Below are 20,897 nucleotides of genomic sequence, written 5' to 3' on the forward strand. Positions count from 1 at the left end.
GTGTGTACACGTAAACACACTTTATCGAAGAGAGGAGCGTGTCGTGAAGAGAAAGAGATCATCTCGCGGGGGTCGCAAAAAAAAAAAAAAAAAAAAAAAAAGACAGAAAAAGTGCTTCTTCTTTCTCTACGTAACTTGTGCAACGTTAAGTTATTAGTACTCTCAATACGTTGATATATTAAAAAAACTGGGAGATATATATTATGTAGAATGTGATTTATGGTTCAATTAAACGATCAATTAACATATATTGTTCTTTTGGATACATAACTATCGTTTATTACCGCGATTATAATTTTATGAATATGAAACCTATAAGATGATAGATAATAGAATGCGATAAATACATATTATCTATCCACATCGTGTATGTGACTATCGTTACTTTGATTCCAACTTGGTAAATGATGCTGTTAATTTCCCGTCACGCAAAGCATCATTGTCTATTAATCTTTCTCGTCCTACCGTCGGTCGTTTATATATCTAATGTTGCTTTATGATTTAACATACAACGTCATCGAGAGAACGCGTTCTCTGACGAAATCGCGACAAGATCGGCGGGTGATCGGTTTGTTGTATTAAGGATTATCTGGAACGATTCATTTACGTGATCTCTAATAATAATAGCGCGGCGTAGAGCGCACGTTGCCAAGAGATAGACCAGAGATAAAAATGATTCGGAAAGATGTTTATCTTCACACATGGAACTTACACAATTTCGCGCGCCGCGCCGTAGTAATCGCACGTACATATATATGCATTAGCCAACTCCGTCAAATATGGCTTTCTATTCTTGTAAAAAGAATTCCCGCCTCTTCAACGGCGTCTAATGCTGAAATCAATTCGAGCAGACGATGAGATTTTTATTTTAATTTGGTTCTGATGAAAAAAGCGATTTTTACTCACAACATATATCTACATATTTTTTTTTTTTTTATAATAAAAAGTAAACAAGTTGGAATTACGTAGTTTCACATTTTATATTTTGCGCGTATCATTCTACGAATAAATTTCGTCAATTACACGCGAGTCAATCACTTTCGTATTCAGTAAAATCTACAAAATCGATAATAGATTCAAAATACAACGTCGGACACGAAAAAAAATTTGACACGCGCAATCTTCAACAATTCGGCGCACAAGAAAGAAAGTGGTCTCCAGATTACAATAGTTCTTGCCCGACAGTTCCATTTTCGAAACACTTGGCGTAATTGTGAGTTGCTCTCTCTCTCTCTCTCTCTCTCTGTCTCTCTCGACGAGAGAAAAGAAAAAGCCGCGCTAGACCAGATGGGTTAATATCAAGAAAAGAGTCACCGGACGCGCGTGTCCGGACTGTACGTAGAACTGTACGCCGCCGGTGAGCGTCTGTTTCTGGTCCAGCGAGCACGATTTGCCGCGCGATAATTAGCAGCGCGCCGAACATACAAGCACAGAGAGACTTCGCGCAATCAGATTGCCCATCGCGGACCACACTCTCTTTCGAACAAGCGAATATTCCGCGAACGTCGCGCGATTATCTCGACCGGTGAATCATCGTTGCTTTTCCCGCCAACGAGGTCGTCGTTTCCACGCAACATCCCCTTTCCGTTCCGTATGAAGCGTCGTTGAATGTCGCGTATAGTTATAGCACGGCGCGAGAGAATCCCGCGACCTCGAGATCTCGATCTTGAGAAACGATCGGGTGGCCAGGTGTCAAGATTACCGTCGCGCGACGAAGAGATGATGGGAGAACTACTACGGCGGCGGTCGTCCGGACAGAGATTTTCGTAGGCGATGGTGATGGCGATAGTGGCGGCGGCGGCGATGGCTAGGCACGAAAGTCTGGTGTTGTGAACCAGAAGAAGAACACGCGCGCGGGAAGGAGAGGCGGAAGGGCGGGGGGTCCCCGGTTGTGAAGAAAGGCAGGAGCTATAAAAGAGCTGGCAGACCCAACGATGGGCATCAAACACCTCCGACATGAAGGTAAGTAGAAACGAGACGAGACCAACGCATATACATCGCGTAATAATAATAATAATTTTACATAGATCAAATATAATCTCTCTCAAAGCACGCTCTCTTGCGCGGGTCGATCGTGCAATTATTAAGGTTCTCAAGCCTGATTGTTCTCTCGTTACAGGTGTTCGCAGTCACACTCGTGCTGGCGCTCGTCGCTACCGCATACGGTGAGTAACAACGGGGAGCTTACGAGCAAGTGGATTATGGGAGTCTTGCGTGTTCGCGTTTCGAGCTATCTCGATATGTCAAAGGTGAAAACGTGATGCGGTTGCGACTGATTGCGTACGCGCGAATTCATTAAATCACAAGTGCAAAAAATTCTGTGTTATTTCAAGTAACGATATAGTTTTTTTTTTTTTTTTTCTGTATACTTTTGTAAAAATGAAGTGACGGCACATAGACTTTTCGAAACTGTGTACACTAAAATTTTCCAACAGCTCTATGTGTCATATGTGTGCGTGCATAAAAAAATTTTTATTTCTTCTGTAAGATGCAAAACATAATTGTAATTTTAATTCTTCGTTGTCTGGTTCGGCGGTTCACTTAATTACTGCAAATTAATTAATCGAGCTATAATTGTTACGACATTTACGACTCGAAGTTGTAAGCTACGCAGTAGTAATCACTTGAAGCGGAGTCTTACATACACAACGCGTACACATCGATATATATTTCACAAATTTTATATATTTCTTCATTAAGTTGTTTGTCCGCACGTTTGAGTCTTCGCGCAATTATTATTTAATCAGTCTGACGCTATTAAACGAATTTGTAAGATTTAATCTCCGAGACCAATTTGTAACTTACCTTCCTGCCCTTTGAGAGCGACTTGCGCAATCGCAGCCGGTCTTCTTGTAAGCAATCATGTCGATCCGAAGGAAAATACCTCGTGGCAATTTGCGGACCGACATGAGCGCGCGCCACCATTTGGTACCGCGCTCGCGATCGCACGAAGAAAGTCGATAAATCGCGGATCGTGCTAACACGCGCGTATACCCGCCTCTCTATAAGTTACGACTGATTATATAAGCGCCGACAAAAGCTCGGAATTCTCAAGCGCGATAAAAAACAAAACGTAAAACGATCGAATTGCTCGCAATCTAAAACTTTATTATTTACAGGTGGTTACATAAGTAGCGGCGGCGGAGGTGGATATGGCGGAGGTGGTGGTTGGAGCGGCGGCGGTGGTGGTGGCGGATGGAAGTTTGGCGGTGGCGGAGGCGGTATGTAGAAAAATACAAACATTTATATTCATCCATTGTAAAAAAAAATCCACTCTGTCTAGATAGCTGTTTCTATTATACAATTATTTGGAATTAATTCCGATAAAAATGGTCTGATTGATCACAAAAAAACAAAAAAAAAAAAACAAAAAAAAAAACAATAAAAGAGCAATATTATTTCAATCGATTCTAAAACAATTACATAATAGCTATTCTGCTTTTCGTGCGCTCAAAGTTTATTTAAACGCATAGAGATAGCGTATTTATTTCCCGCTAAGATTAAGATGTTATTATATATACGAAAAAAAATTACGCAAAAATCTTACAGGTGGTTACGGAGGCGGTGGTGGCGGCGGTGGCGGAAAGATTATCAAAATAATCACGCTCAGCAGTGGCGGCAGCGGGGGATACGGAGGCGGCGGCGGCGGATGGAAGTCAGGCGGCGGTGGTGGTGGATGGAGCGGCGGCGGTGGTGGCTGGAGCGGCGGTGGCGGTGGCGGTGGATGGAAGTTAGGCGGTGGAAGTGGCGGATTCGGCGGTAGTGGATGGAAATCAGGCGGTGGTGGAGGTGGCGGTTGGAGCGGTGGCGGAGGTGAGATATTATTTGTTTATTTATTTTTTTTTGTAGTGAGAAGTCACGCAAGTACAATAATTAAAACTTAAAGTAACTCATAGTTCAAAAATTGAAAACACAAGTACGCGAATTATATTAATCAAAAAATATATATATATATATTTTTAGATTTTTTTAATTATTAAAATATAAATATAATTTTATACGGTTAATAAAAATCGCCCTTATTTCTCGGCAAAAGAACACTGTCAGAGAGATAAGCCGCGTAAATTAATTTTCTTTTTTTTGGAAATTTATTGCCGTGTAATTTCCATTCTTTTTCCATTATCACTACGCCATCACAATTTGGCACACATTAACACGTTTACCGCATGAATTAACTTTCAGGTGGATGGTGGTAACGTTCATGCCGCTCACGAACAACTGGGGAGCAAAACTTGCTCGCTGATCATCCACGAGTATCTTGACCGTAACCATCGATCGTCGTCGATCAGAAAAATCAATTCGCGCCAATTTCTTTTCCGTCCTACGATTCTCGTTGAAGACTGCCATCGGAAAAACAAATCGAATTAACAGTAAATTCGCGTGTTGCGTCGAAAAACTTTCTATCACCAAATAATTTCCTAATACTTTCCGTATATATTTTCAAATAAATCCGCAACAGAAAAAGCCGGAGACACATATAAAACACTTTCTTTGTTGCTTTTACTCTTTGCTATCAAGTATATCTCTTGAAAACAATGAACGATATTGTTGCCTCTCGCTTCCGGCTATTCGAATTTGCCGCCATGTCGTTTAAGGCGAAACGACTTCTTTCTCGACGGCACATTTTCCTCTTCTTACCACCTGCCGCTCGCCTCCTTCTCGCAATTCAGAAAATCGGCGAACGTTCCGAGCGAATCATGCGCCCTGATATTTCAATTCCACTCCCTCGCACGATCTTCCTTCCGCCCTCCTCATCTTCCATTTACTTCTTTCTTTTCGTGCTCTCTTTCGAGGATCAGGAGAGCGAGGCGCGTCTCTCCGGCATGACATTTAGCTCATTTAAAAAGCGCAGAATCCTGAAGGATTGCTACAGCTGTCTTGGGAGCAATTGGAAAGAAGAATATCGAAGGAATAAAATTACACTTGACAAAAAAAGCGCAGTGATGACCGCACTTTTCCTTTTCTTTCTACTGTATAGATCACATTCAACTCAAAACGAACCACAATAAACGAATCATATTGATATAATAATTATGTGTTATTTTTTCTTTCGTTATTATGTCCCCAAATGTTGAATTTCTTTATCTTTACTCTCTCACCATGCAAGAAATTGAAATATTTCTGTAATTGTGCGCACACACATCCGGAAAAAAAAATCCGAAAATCCAATCGATTTAGCTCGTCGATACCCTCGTCGATTTATGTATGTATTCGCGGCGATCTTACATAACCGGGATGAAATTAAAACCGTAAACACCCGGCGGGCCCGCCAACAGTAGGGAGATATTGCCAAACGTACGGATTTACTATCGACGTTTGCTGTTTGCGATATTGCGCGATCACATAAATATCGCGCTTTTCAGCTGCGCTTTTTCAACCGCCGCGAAAATGTACAGAGAATTACTTTTGGTAAATGCTCGCGATCGTACAAAAAACGACGATGCATAAACCTTTGACTCGTTGATCTTTAGACCGCCGGGATTTTAAAATCCAAAATTATTGAGTAGTTAAGTAAATCATAGTTCCCTCATAAAGCCCTATAGTAATCTATATATATATATATATATATATGTCTAATATATATTGCCACATATATTCAATATGTACGAGTCATACCGGCGGCGTACGAGAGCGAAAAATAAAAACAGGTTTTAATTAACAAAATAAATATTTTTGGAGATTTTTGATGATGCTGATTAAATGTTTTTGATCAAAATCACGAAAATCTGTACGTATGTACATATATACATGTATATATACATATATATGCACATATATGTTAAAAATAATGTTTTAGTTTTTTAGTTCTTTAATTTCTTAAATTTTAGGTTTTTATTTATTTATTTTTTGGTATTTTTATTTTTTATGTGTGTATGTATTTATATTTTTTATTTACTGCATTATACTATTATTTACCAATATATATTACTAAACAATTTTGTTCATATCGAAATAGATATATATTATTCCGAAAAGAAACTCGCATTAATATATAGATATGCATGCATATAAGCACATAAATTTTAAAGTAAATTACACGTGTACACAAACAAAAATCCAAAAACTCTACACTTTATTTAATGACGTCAAAAGGCGTCATACCGACGGTCTAAAGGTTAATGTATGTACACTGGCCGTGCAATGTCGGCTGGTTTCTTTTATGCTTACCTTTATGCAATACTTTTTAGACTTTACAGGTTTTGTTTTAATATCAAAATGGTATGAACGATAATCGATGGATGTCAGTGACAATTTTACTTATGGCGTAATAGACGGCGGCGTAAAATTTTATCGTTGTTTTTTTAATCGATACAGTTTTCTTAAATCTTGAACAAATATATTTGCAGGTATTTGTTTTAGCTTTGCGACATATCCGTGTGCATTATAATTTTAAGATCTTCTTTACATATAATTTCACGTTGTTATTATTATACGCTGTTATCAGATAAAAACAGTCACATTTAATTCGAACACTGGAAATAAATAGGACTGGCCTAATTAAGAAGCCGCGTAATGAGCGGCAAGTTTACATTGTGGAACAACATGCCGGGATAAGCATCCAGAGACATACATACGCAATTAGTTTTCTCTGTAACATTTACGTGACTTTTACACGCAGCAGCTATACGCGAGCAATATCATAGCAGTAATTTCACATTCTACTCTCGTATTAAAAACAAAAAAAAAACGATTTGCCGTTTAACATTGGTACCGTAAATTACAACATCATCCTTTCGCGCTGATCACCCTCAGCGCTGAAATGATTATATCGTCATAATTGCACGTGCTATCAAATTTATTTTTCATTTTCTCGCTCTCTTCCACTCTCTGTCTATCTCTCTCTCTATTTAGTTTTCTATGAAATTGTTATCCGCGAGAGAATTGTTTCTCGTTGCTCCTTAATGACTACGTCAGCTTCATGCTTCAATGACTGGAATATTCTTATGCATTATTGCCGAGACTAGACGGCGTTGGCCTTTCAGTGTGGAAGGATTTACCTGCATAATGACTGTCTTAAGTTCTTATTCCAATATAAGATAATCCGATCCAAGAGAAGGATTATCATTGTTAACGTGGCCAGGATATTTAATTTCTTTTGTTGTTGTATTTATTAAATTCTAAATGCTCTTTGTACATCATACTTTTCTATATTGTGCCAGAGAGAAACGAGAAGAAAAAAGAATTTAACATTATATTGTAATGCAATTTAATTGTTGCATTTTCACTTTTTCGATGTCGTGAAACTTGAATCGCGCAATAATTGTTTTTCAGCGATTATTAATCGAATAATGCGATTGAAGAGAATTAGGAAGCATTATCATTATTGATAAGCGAACTCGAAGCAAAAGAAGATGCACAAATCGACGACTATGAATATCTCTTTAAGGTCAGCGGCCGGTATTCGCGCTTCTAGTGCTTTTCGGTTGAACTTTAATGCGTCCTATCCCCTATTATTCCCTATTCCCGTTGGCCGCAGCAGTTCTCCCGAGGCAACCACCGAATAGAGCGTGCTTGCCGCTAATTGGATCCTTCAGATCTACGCTTTGATTAATTATGATGAAACGCGCGCGCTCACGTTCGTCTTCGGTGGAATCGCGAGAGAGTCGTTCTCGCGCGAGCTCGCCAATATTATTTTTTTATTCGCGGTCTGACAGCACGATTCTTTTGCAATTCAAGCTCATTGCGAGCTTTTCTCGATCCCCCATTGCCACCTCGGCTTGCAAGCGGAACAAAGAAACGATTCTCGACCTCTTGAAAACCTAGTCTTTCCCGTTTCGTATTATTTAGTTAAATATTTCAAAGCTCGATTTAAACAAGGTGTCCTACTTTTCATGTTATGCGATTGCGTGTCGAGTTACACTGAATTATTATCTGCAACCGTAAAATTCGGATTTTCACGATTTCAACAAGTAAAAAGATCACGTTTTTTGAGACAAATGATATATATCCTGTATGTTAACAAATATAAAATTTTTATACGACAAAAAGATATATATGTATATATTCTGATTATTATTTGTTTTTAATTTAAAAAATATGCAATTTTAAAATCTTACCGGAATAAAAGTTTATGAAAAAACAACGTTTACTTTTTATAATTTTCACAGCATGTGAAACAAATAAAAATATTAATAAAAATAAGACAGAGATAATGTGAGATAATGTAAATGTAACAAGATATCATTGTGACGTTTTCACTGATCTCCGATTCGGCCAATCATGACGACGTTTAGCAATCGTTATATTAACGACATGTTCGACGTTCATTCGGCCAGTTGGCCAATTACATTTAGTGTCAAGGGTCTTCAACGTAGACTGCCGAGCTACATCATATAGGACCATAAATTTATCGGACGCCGACGGTCTGCGCGCGTAACATTCGGCTGACGTCAAATTATTCGAGGAGGTAATAATCAGGCGTCGATGATGCCGGAAACAATGCCCGTCGAAATTGTCGTTCTCTTTTCACATACGATATTTCAATGCTAAACTATTCAACATATCTCAAAATGATATTTCAACGAAAAAGATATTACCAGATATTTTTTCAAGATTTTTAAAAAGTGCTCCACTTTCAAAGCTATTTTTTCAAGATTTAAAAAAAAATACTCTACTCTTTGCGAATAATTATAAAAACAGATATAAATATTAAAAAATATATTGAACGTTACTTTTCGCAAATAAATATTATTCGGTTTGTAAATTTTTTTTTGTTTTGTTTTTGTTTCAAATACGCTTTGTGTTTTGCACTTAAGATAAAAGAAGTGCACATTTTACACTGCAAAATAGCAAAACAGAAAGAAGTGCGAGAGCGCTTACGACATAGAGAATGTTGCTAAGAGAAATAAAAAATTGATTGATTTCATTGCAGACCACGATACTTGAACGACTTGAAGTTTAGAACTTCATAATGTTACCTCTTCCGCACAACGTGCGCACCGGCAGTCCTTGTATCCAGCAGTGATATTGCCGACAATTCTATCCCAGTTAATGCCCATCGATGACGACGAGCAATTAAATTAGCGCGGATTACGAAACGCCGATAGTGTGCGCGAAACGAACGAGAGTTGGCGAAACGATGAAGAGGGGAGAGAGTAAAGAGAGAAGGGGGGAGAAGCGAGGAAAAGGGTGAACAGGATATAAATTTAGGGCATGGCTAGAGCGGCACGATGTTTCAAACACATCTGTGTCGCGTGTGCGATCATTTTCATCTCCGTCTCTCTCTCTCTCCCTCTCTCTCTCCGTTTCTCCCTTTTCGCACACATGTTAATCCCCAAATAGCGAACGCCCGCCGTGCCAAACCCGAATCGACCTGACGCTCTCTATACCCGATTACAAATCTGACCAATTAGACGCACGCTGCGCCTGTCGGATTGGAATTGGCAAACGTTCTGAGGGCGCCAACATTGGCGCCTAAGCGTTGCGCGCTCTTCCTCTTAGATGATCACCACATCTCAGTCCAACGACTTTCATACCATCTCGCATTCTTTACAATATTTCTCACTCACTCCAATCAGAAATTGTAATTAATATTAAATGCAGTGTCTACAAGACTCCGACTTTGATAAAAAATGTAGCTAATTAACGATATTTTTACTGCAGCGCAATTTTGCTTTGATAGGAAAACATTAACAAAATTATGTAACAAAATCTTGCACTAAAATTAAAATTTGCAATTATACAGATATATTTTAGGAAATAGATGTAAAAACATTGATCTTTTATAAAATATTTGAAGTTGTTTACAAAATAACTTTCCAAATACTATTTCGGCAAAAGAATAACGATATGGCGAATCATCTTAACAGTATATTTGCAAAATTAATTGAAAAAAAAATTTGTCCAATAATTGAAAAAAAAATTTCAGCTACGTGATGTTTGAAATATGTAGAAATATAATTGCATATGAAGAAATCAACTTAATTTATGTATATACTTATGGAAATGCATAACGACTCTTTCGCAATTTTTGACAAATATTATTTACAAAACTTTATTTCGACAAAACTGTTGCGTTATGGCGAATCATCTTAGTGCAATCATTGCAAAATCGTCGTTATTCACGATGCCATTTTTGTGCAATATTTTCATAATTTGCCTATTGGGATAGTTTGTTATATTCCTTTTTTATATCTTTTAAGTAGTTTCAGTTTTACTTAGATCATATTCTCTTTTTAACACACAAACTCGAAATTAAGTTTAAGAATTAATAATAAAAAGATACATAATGAGTTTCGTAATCGATTGTAGTTTAATATATAATACAATTTTTATATTAATGTAACATCAAACTTTTAAATAGAGTTATATCTTGATCAATCAATAAACAATTTTGATTTGTTATTTTTTTCTTTACTTTAAAACTAAAACAAAAAGAAAATAAATACTTCCATTTCCACAGTATTGACATCTTGAACCGCTTTTCAATATTTTGTTGGAGGCAAGCGAAGCATCGGCCGTGTTTGTTTTTCCACGACCCAAAATTCGAGTGCACGCGCACCACAGTCCGACTATAATTTATTATTCCGTGTTGCAGCAGTACGAACGCGATCCATAGAGGCTGCTCGTATACATGCATACCAGCAGTGGTTCTTTCACCCAAAAAAAAGAAGAGGGAGAGAGAGAGAGAGAGAGAAAACAAGAAAGAGAAATGGAGATAGAAAGGCTACCGAGCGAGACCGAACGGTGCACGCAAAATGAAAAAGAAGAGAGAGGGGGGGAGGAACAAAGGACGGAAAGGAAAATGTCAAAAAAGAGAAACGACAGCGCGGTTATGTCGGTGTTTTATTGCTGACGGATTTGTCGTATTGACCGACAATCGTGAGGGAGGGAAGAAAACGCGAGAAAGATCGAATACAGGTAAGAGTGACACTTGTCTACTGCCGATCGATAGAATCTACTGAATTAAATATTTTGCAATTTTCAGGAAGATACGGGTGTCACACAAATAAAATTGCAAAATTAAAACTTAGGGAAAACATAGCGCCCGATACATAAAATCTGATATACATAAAATAATGCTGTGTAAACTATTTATAAAAACGTTTGTATTCTTCCGAGTGTGACTTTGCAGATTTCAATGTACATTTGCAGTGCCAACAAATCATCTTTAGTTTCCCAAATTGTAGCCAAAGTTGCCGCACTTAGGTCACAAACTTATTATCACCAAGTAATGACGTAATTTCTCTCGGGAAGGTAGCACTCTTCGGAAAGTTCCGCCATTAGGTTATTTCACGCGAAATCGCCTCGAGGATTTCGATGTATTCCGCGAAAGTTACAGAAACGCGTTGTAAGCAGACCTTGGCGAAATAAAGTGTCCGTACTGTGTGTGTGTGTGTATGTGTGTGTGTGCGCGCGTGCGCGCGCGCGCATATATGTATGTGTGTGTTACAGTCGGTGAAGAACGAAGCGGAGCCACCAAAACCGGCGTTGTAAAAATTACACGCATTTCCATCTACGAGCGATATCATCAATCTACAAGTCTCGGAAATAAAAGAACGGCGGAATGAGTCTCGTCGTGAATCGTTCGTTGATTCATAGCTCACATCTCCCCTTGGTGGTCTTGCCCTTTCTGTTCGCGGTTCTTTTTTCTTTATTCCGTCCTCTCGTTTGCTTAAACTTCGCTCGCGCTTCTTTCTTTCGACACATAACAGAAGTTGAAATTGTGAATGTAATCCCGTTGAATCTCGCAAGAATCACGCACACACGATGTGGATTTCGAAACACTTTTACTTAAAACTCAGATCTGTACGGATTTCAACACCGTCGAAAAAAGAAAATAAAATTGCTACGTCAATGTTTGTGTTAACAATCTTAGAAAGTCAAAAAAAAAAAAAAAAAAGAATTGAGAAATCATGTAAAATTGTGATTATAATAAAAAAAAAAAGAAACACTTTAATTTCGCGCCAACATAATTTTATAAAAGTAAGCAATATCCGCATTTTGCAATAAAAAGTATGATGAAGAAAGTTGCATGAAAAAAAATTTTAATTCTGAGAAAAAAAGAAAAAATATATAACATTAATTTAACTTACTTCAAATTTATGTCTATCAAGTCTACCAAGAAAAAAAATTATAAAGTAAAATCTAAATCAAAAGAGATTCTCTTTAAATAACATTAATGAAGTAACATATTAAAATTTATAATCCAAAAAATCTGATTTAATATTTTACAAGAAAATATCAAAATTTCTCACTTACGTAGCGCATTTGTTTGCTTATCAATCGGCGAGCATAATCAATCCGCGAGTTAACGACGAGAGAGGAGGCTTCGAAGCCAGGCAGTCGCTTTGGCGGCCAATCGAAACGTGTTGAAGTGGGTGGTGTTCTAGTCGTTCATCTCGAAGGGACGAGAGTGACGAGGGAAAAGAAAGGGAAACGAGTTCGTTGAAACGGGAAACGGAGCAAGCGACAGAAGAGAAGAGAGAGAGGGAGGAAGACTCTTAACACGATCCCAAGTTCGACTTGAAAGGCTGACGTTTCCGTTCTTCAGCGGGCATCGCACTTTAAACGCCGACGAGTGCCACCGAAGACTTCGACTCTCGGTCCGCGTTATGCATTCGAGGCCAATGCGCTCTCGAACAGCGAGAGAACGTAAATCTCGCATCGATGGCACTCGGTCCGCGCTCTTCCTTCTAGTTACGTGATATTCTATAATATGCAGTTGTGCCGATCTGTAAAATGGACTTCTTAACCTAACTATGTCAAGAACTATGAAAGCGGATCTAACATAATAAACTTGCCTTCCTATATCGTAAACGCTTGTAACGAAACGTATAATCTCCGGTGATTATTTATTTTGATCACTATTTAAAAAAAAAAAAAAAAAAAAAACAGATATTAGTTTTTCTGTGTATAAAAATTGTCAAGTATATTTTTGCTAAAAATATTGTACTTGACGAAGAGCGCGAGATTTTGTGAATTTCGAAGGTAAAAATATAAAACTAAAAGAAAAAATCCCATTAAATTCTACGGCAAACATTACAAATAAATAACTATTGCGCAATTTAATATTTTGTTTGAAGTTTTATTAAAAATGTGACATTGTAATTTATATAAAATCACATGAATGTGAATTTTAAACAACATAGTCAACAATAGCAAATCGGGGCAAAATATTAATGCAAATAACGCGCGACACGCTATTTTACTATGGATTTATTTAGATTTAATACGGATCGAGAAAAGAAGAACGACCAGAACAAAGTTAAATAAATTTTACTCCTTCGGCAACGAAACTTTTCTTCCCTTTGTCGCGAGCGAATGTACACAGTGTGAGGAATCTTCCGGCCTGAAGAGGACACTTCACGTCCGCGCGTAAAAAATTCACTTTGCATTTTTTACAATTTGCTGGGAAAAGGAATCGACGCGAGATTGCCGGCGGCGAGATATAGTTGCTTTCGACACAGTCGGGTACGACAAACCGGGGAGTCTCGTCGCTCGTAGTCCTCGTGCACTCAAGGCACTTGTCTCAGAACGATTCAAATTTTAATTCAATTACGAACGAGAGAACGACGAGATAGCACCTTTTCTTACGTTTTCACCAAGAGTCCGTCTACTTCTTTTTCCCTGGAAATCCTCGTCCCCTCATCTCTGCCGCGCTTCACCTATCTTTCCGTTCCCTCTTCCTCCATAGCAAAATCTGAATTTAATTATGACCTTTCACGTAGTCGTTTTAGCACCCATACCACTATCCGTGGCCTATCTTCCTCTCACATCGGTCTGCATCGAACGGGAAGTCCGCGACTTTTCGCCGCCTCTTTCTTTCTCCTTCTCAAAAGTCGAGGGACAGGGTCGAGCAAAGTATTTTAAATCTTGAAGAGCATTTAATACCCTTTTATCAATTCTCGATTTTTCTTTTCGCGTTTCATCAAGTTCGCTTTGGCGGATAAGTTCGCACACTTTCTCCGATCGATCTTTACAAGTAGCTTCAAGATGAAGAGTTCAAGATGAAAATACGTGTCGTCCATATCTAAACACTACATAAATTCGTATCTTTACGAGATATAACTTTGACGAGATCGTTTCGAATAAAGATGCCTTGTACGCAAAAACAAAATTATACCATAACTTCTTCCTAAGTGTAAAGACTTTTTTCGAACATATAGACACTCCATATAGAAATAAATAAATATATATATATATATATATATATATATATATATCAAAAGTTGTTATCATTGAGAGATATTGTTGCATCATTTGCGAATGAGCTTAATACTTCGGGGAGATATACCTGACATTTTCGCGAGTACTTCTTTCGAAAATTGCAACGCGCGAGCGATCATTCTTTGTGCCTTCGCCAAAGTATGACGCTCTTTCTAATGGCGCATTCAATATTCGTAATGAAGAACTGTACCTACTTCAGCGTCTTCATTCATCGCGGATCTCTTTGTTCAGCCCTTGTCTTTCTTCGCTGAATGCGCGTACATACTTAGAATTCTCTTTCTTCGTCGCAATTTGCCTCTCCCTCTTCACCTCTTTCTCTCTTCCCTTTGCTCTACTCTTTTTTATTTATCCATCCAACCTGCACCTTGCTTCTCGGCATCGATTCCCCTCGAGACCCTATAGCTTCCACGATAATTAAACTAATACCAATTAAACGGTACCGACGACCGTTAATTAATGGTTTCTGTACCGTTCGAGCGGGACTTGCATATCGCCATACCGTTTGTGATATTACGTTATACCAGCGTGTACGCGTTTGGGTATTCGCGCTAATTTTAATGCGACGCGGCCGCTCTCGAGCGGCGGAGATTACATTTTCTCGCGTAATGTTTACATAATTTCCTTTCTCGTATTTTGTTCGCCTAATACATTTCCCGCGTATACACCGCGCGCCTTATTAAAGCCGTGAGCGGATTAATTTTACATAAAGTCTCTGCGTGAGTTTAGTTGAAAATCCAAGACGTTTGAGAAACTTAAAGCGGTAAACATACGTTCCTTATTACAATGGTAACGTATTATAACTATGTAGTAATTATATTTTGTGTGTGTGTGTGTGTGTGTGTGTAATATTTTCTAATCATTAGAATATTTTCTAATCATTAGAATAAACCTGATTATGAAATACTTGAACGATACACATTTTATTTTTATCTAATAGATACATCGAACGTCAGATTTATTTATTTTTATTTATTTATTTATTTTTTTTTTAATAACAAAGCGTCGAAATTATCGCTTTTGTTTCATCGCTTTTGTTTTATTTCTTTTTCCTGTAATAAATAACCATTGGTGTTTCAGAGAGAGATAAATCAACTAAGAAAAAGTTGAGATTGCTCGTGAAAAGTAAAGAAATTGGAAGGCCAATACAAGATAAAACACTGGATGTTTGTGTGTAATAGAATGAATACTTTATTTAGAACGTCAAACTTTTCGATCCTTTTATGTTGGATCTTCTTCAATGACAAACCGGTTAAAAACGCAGAAAGTACATCAGGCCTGTTTAAAGTAAAAAATTGAGAACTAACGTAATTATCAAATAGATTTTTTGTTGGTTGTCAAGAAGGTAAAGAGAAAAACAAAAAACTAAACTTTAAAATCAACTGAATAAATAAATCTGAACACACTGAATAAATAAATTAATTAATTTTTAACGTCATCATTTTGGCAGTAAGTATGAGAAGTCTAATAGTCTATAAACATCCGTTAGACGAAAGTTAAATCTTCCATTTATATGCCAGACATATGGATTTCATGTTACATCAACATTTTTTCAACCGCAGGAATCTGCGAGCAAACGGCAGAGAAAATCGCAAAAATCAAAATCGGTACTTCCGTATGACCTGGTATTTAACACGATAGAATGGGGTATTCTAATTAAACGGTACACGTCTGATCTCCGAATGGAATGCCAAGACCGGCATCGATTACCCAACCAATTTGCGACGGGATCCGCCACCTCTCTGTCCCCCTTCGAGTCAGTTTCCGTGAATCTCAACGAGGAAATGCCACGAATGCGGCTATAAACTCGTATTTTAAGACCGAGGAATGCGACGTGGATTAAGTCAAAGATTCGATAAACTATACAGAGAGACGACACGAGAGAAAACAATGTTATTTGAGCGCAGATTTCTCACACAATTTTAGAAAATTATATATAATAAAAACTTCAAATTTAACAAGTATAATAAGACAAAAAGATAATAGTACGTATTATTGTATTATATATGGGTGAGTGCAAAAGTTCGTGCCCGATTTCAATAGATGTCATTAAGAGTTACATGATAACGTCATTGTGTAAATACTGCACATCTAAGTGACATGTAGTCATTTGAATGAGAGACTAATGTGTTTTGATCGAATTTACGGTGTGAAAAAAATTGTCAAAAGTGAGCAAAAACAAATTGCATTTGTGCTTTATGAGTTTTGTGGCAGGGTGTAATGGAACTAACCGTAATATCCAATTCAAAATGTCTATTAGATTCGTTCGAGAAAACTGTTAAGAAATGATTTGAAAAATTTATAAACGTGATTACTTTCATCTCGACGATCAGATCACGCTCGAAAAGCCATGTAAATTTCCAATCGGTTTCTAAAAACTACGAAATTTTGCGACGGAAATGAAAAAGCAAAGCGCCATATTCGCAGAGGAACCAGCAGGTTGGCGTAGACTGCGAACCAGCTTCATCGCATCCGCGCGTTCGCGCAGTCGGGCTTTTGGTAGGATTAAGTAGCAACGCGTGCTTCCTGATGGCTCCGTGCCCGAGTCCTTAATTCGCTCCTCGAGGGAACGTGACCCGGGGATAAATTTGAATTTGCGCAAACTGCACTTGTCCCCTCGCGACAAACGGGCTCGAAGAGAGAGCGAGCGGAGACAGGGTGGTTGAGCCGACGGAGTCGTCGCAGTTTGTCGACGAATAGACGAACGAAGGGAGAGACAAGATGGGGAAGGATAGAAAGAGAGAGAGCCAAGACAACAGCCTTAATAGCCGGTACAATAGAGACCAAGCGGACGGGAGTGATCTTCGAGTCTTTTACGTCGCACTTGACGAAACAATAGTCGAACGAGCAAGCTCGGTGAAGCAATAGACCGACGCGCTTTCGGACGGAGAAAACGGAGGGGTTCGAATTGAGGGGCGGCCGCCGGGACCAGAGAGAAACGCTCGGGAGTGTGTAGCCCGGCAGACGACGACGACGACGACGACGACGACGACGACAACGTGGAATCCGGGTAGCCCCGGGTCGGGTTTTAACGACGTGCTCGGACACAGTTGTCGTATCCCTCCATCTCGGTTACACCAAGTTACCGTGCTGCATTCAAGTCTCGCGCAAACCTCTCACCCTATCGCACACATACTCTGATTCTCTCATTCTCTTGTACATGCCCGAAACGGAGTGAACGAGGGAACGACGTTCGAGCCTCTCGCTTCACCGTCGGGAGTTTCACGGCGCGTGGCTCGTCACGTTTCGAAACAGCTCGCCCCGTTGCTCGACGAGCCTTTACGCGCCGTGAAACCAGGGTAGCTTATTTATGCTCGGCTCGCGAGTTTTGGCCATCGATTGTCGGTAAGTAGATCAACACAACACGAGATACATCGCAAAAAGTTCTTCGGACCGTAATAATCCGGATAATTAAATATCGCGGATTGAGCTCTTTTTTTTTTCGAGAGAGACGAGATTTAATAACCAGAATAGCAACTCGAGCGCAACTCGAGAAATCGAGAAAGATCTTTTTCTTTCGCATCATCGGTTGAAAATAGAAATGTAACGCAAGATCTTTGAAAGACGATTTCAAATAAATCGAAATAAAAGCGTGATGATGAAAAATGTTTACGTTGACACACGGAAAGAGCCTTAACAGCGTTGATAACAGCGAGAAGTAAAGTGTAGCGAAAATTTCATTTACATGTCAGAAAGAAAGTACGAAAAATATGAAGATGGTAAAAAATGGTTTTGACGTTTTCTGAGAGCGTGTCGTGAAAACGCGCGCGCACTAAAAAAATAAAATTAAGTAAATTCCATAAATAAATTACAAAACAGAGATAGACAGCTAATTAATTAGAGTGGCGAGAAAAAAATACGCGCGCATATTATAAGACGACGTTTGTCTTGAGCCGAGAGTTACGAAAATATATAATACACGCGGCAGTTGGATATGTACGTAGGCTCTGCGGTTTTGCGGGTAATTTATGCGCCCAGATATTATGCACGCGGAGTAATGCCGAGAACTTCGCGCCGCAGAATGCGAATCGTTACTCCCTTTCGTCCTTTGTGACACCTGCGCTTCACTCTTCTTGTTTACCCGTCTCTCTCTCTCTCTCTCTCTCTCTCTCTCTCTCTCTCTCTTCTCATATACAAATTTATCACAATAAATACAAATGATTATTTTAATTATAATTGTTGCAAATGTTTAATTGCGCGTTAAGAATTCGACGCGCGCAAATGCGTTTTATTAATGCATTAATTAATTACTCTTAGTGGGAAGAGAAATTGCAAAACTCCTATTGTAATTAAATAAATTTTATATCAGAATCTAAATCACTTTTTCAATAAAAAAAAAACAGTCAATCAGAAGCCAGATTGTTGTGCAAAATGAATATTCGAAACCAAATGTTCAGCACGTTTTGACTTTATTATAGTAAGTTATCTTCAGGTGGCATCTTATACTATATCTAATTAAATAATATAAAATATAATATTTAAGAATGCGAAAAAAATAAAATAACAGATATAAGATATCTGGATAAAGCAATTACTAATATATTAACGCACCTCATATATATAATATGTTAAAAATTACAAATAAAAAAATATATCTTCAAGCGTGAAATATGTAGAATTATCAATTTGATTAAAATAAAACTATATAAACACAGTGAATTTAATAAAACTGTTTAATATAATATAATGCGATAAATAAAACCGTGAGTTACTTAATAGTTTTTAAACTAATATATATGAATATAAGGTCATGTAGAGCCGTTCGCAGTGTGTTGTGATGTTATATTCATATATTAGTTTAAAAACTATAGATCCCGAGAGTAATCTCTATTAATCACTATTGTTTAATTAATAGTCTCGATAAAATAAAAATAAAATAAAATCATAAAATAAATAAATAATCATAAAATAAAAATATAATGTAATAACACTTTGTGTCAGTAAGTGTACAGACGTATCAGAAAAACTGTTTTCACTCTTACAGACAAACATACCTACTTTAACTTTTTCACGCTCATGTGAATATGTTCAGAATGTATATTATGTAATGTAATACATAAAACCTGCGCAGAGAACCCACTCGCATAATAGACACATAGCGACCGTCATTTTAATTTGTCTAAAATGGAAAGATATGAGTCGTCTAGCATCTCAGTGTCTTTTGCATTACATTAATAAGATTTTATTGGAATTTGATGCGTAACATTTTCGATATTAAATGTTTGTTATATAATAGGATTTTTTATATTTGATATTCACATTTTCTCTCAATTAAAAATATGTTAGATTTTATTTATTTTAAAATATATCAATATTTATATAAAAATATTTGTTTCTCTTGTGTTTTCTTGTTCCTTACGCAATTGGTTGATTTGAAAAATAGCTAGCTATGTCAAAAATAAAAATTTTTAACATTCTCTCTTGCACAACAATCAAATGTTAATGTTTGAAGTATGCTCCGTCTTGCATACCGTTGTTTCTCTAGAAAGTAATAGCTAATCGTAGATAATAGACAGGTGCAGTTGCCGTTGACGTAACAGATCACTCGCAACAAGAAAATTACAGCTACCTCTTACTAAACAGCATTCTACAGTCGCTGCGTCAAGTACCACTCCGGCGAATGGTTAAATTTTGCTTAGTATTGGAGAACGCTATCTCCTCGGCGCGATGAGCTCCGCGTTTACGAGAGAGTGCGTCCTGTCTTTCGTTCTTCGTGCACCTGTTTCTATCTACGTATCTATCTACGATCCCCCTTCTCAACGGAAATCAGCTCACGGGAGTGAGTGGGTCTCAGAAAAGAGGGACTATAATACAGTTTATCATATAGATAGAAAGAGGAAATTCAACAAATCTCAGATAATGAATTTTCTATATCGTCAGCGCAACGTTATCCCCCTCTGATTCAATCTCGTAAGAATTAATCAAAGATCATAATCTATAGCGCTATTGACGCTACAGCTTTTGAAGCTATTTGTAACAATAAAAAAAAAATACACACTCGCTTATTTCTTTCGCATCTAATATTCCCCTAAGCACTATCTTCCATAAATGGCTAAATCACGTCTGCTATTTGAGAACGTTATTTCGCCGTGTGCGTGTGCATTCTTTCTACTCTCCTATCGTTCTCTACTCTCTCTCTAGCACCTGTACCATCCTTCCATCTACCTATCATTCGTCCACCCACCGACACCCTCTCGGCGGAAGCCACCCGCTGTGTGTGCGATAGGGATTCCTGTGAAGAAGGGGTATACCCACCCTGTATACTCGACAGAAAGAGAAAGAGGGATGCAGAGAGGGTGGTTACGCATGCGCTTCGGTGCTCGCGGGGAAGGAGGGATTCACCCTGGCGCGATCAGTCGTGGCCGGCGGTGCCGGAGGCCAAAGACTCTCGTCGCAAAGCTAGTAGACACGCGTAACGTTTTCTGCCGGACCTCTTCCGCTCTCAGGTCTACTTATCTGTGCCCTTTCCCCCCTTCTCCCTGGTTCCCGCATCCTCGTTGTCTATCTTGCTTCGCGCAATTCGCCCGCGCGGTATCCGAACATCCGCCGGCTGCCTTTAGAGTGGCCGCGCGCCGCGTATGCACCGCGTGCACTCGCAGCAGCATCGCCGCGACGACACGCTGCTCGTCCTCGTCGTCGGCTACCATCGCCACCACGTCTCTGCGCCACGCGTTGTGCACGTCGCCGACGACGACGACGACAACGACGACGACGACGACGACGACGACGAC

The 20,897-nt window shown here is 38.5% G+C and overlaps 2 long non-coding RNA genes across 2 annotated transcripts; both read left to right on the forward strand.

Annotated features, from left to right (window-relative positions):
• The first annotated feature begins 103 nt into the window (after positions 1-103).
• Positions 104-3,186, forward strand: LOC109858382. Its single transcript, XR_002250613.1, has 3 exons — positions 104-1,962; positions 2,120-2,165; positions 3,120-3,186. It is a non-coding gene; the product is annotated as an uncharacterized LOC109858382 (long non-coding RNA).
• A 523-nt stretch (positions 3,187-3,709) lies between these two features.
• Positions 3,710-5,031, forward strand: LOC109858387. The gene is made up of 2 exons (XR_002250614.1): positions 3,710-3,813; positions 4,183-5,031. It is a non-coding gene; the product is annotated as an uncharacterized LOC109858387 (long non-coding RNA).
• Positions 5,032-20,897: the final 15,866 nt, after the last annotated feature.

This window comes from Pseudomyrmex gracilis, unplaced genomic scaffold, assembly GCF_002006095.1.
Source record: "Pseudomyrmex gracilis isolate BER0280 unplaced genomic scaffold, ASM200609v1 scaffold_201, whole genome shotgun sequence".
NCBI lineage: Eukaryota > Metazoa > Arthropoda > Insecta > Hymenoptera > Formicidae > Pseudomyrmex > Pseudomyrmex gracilis.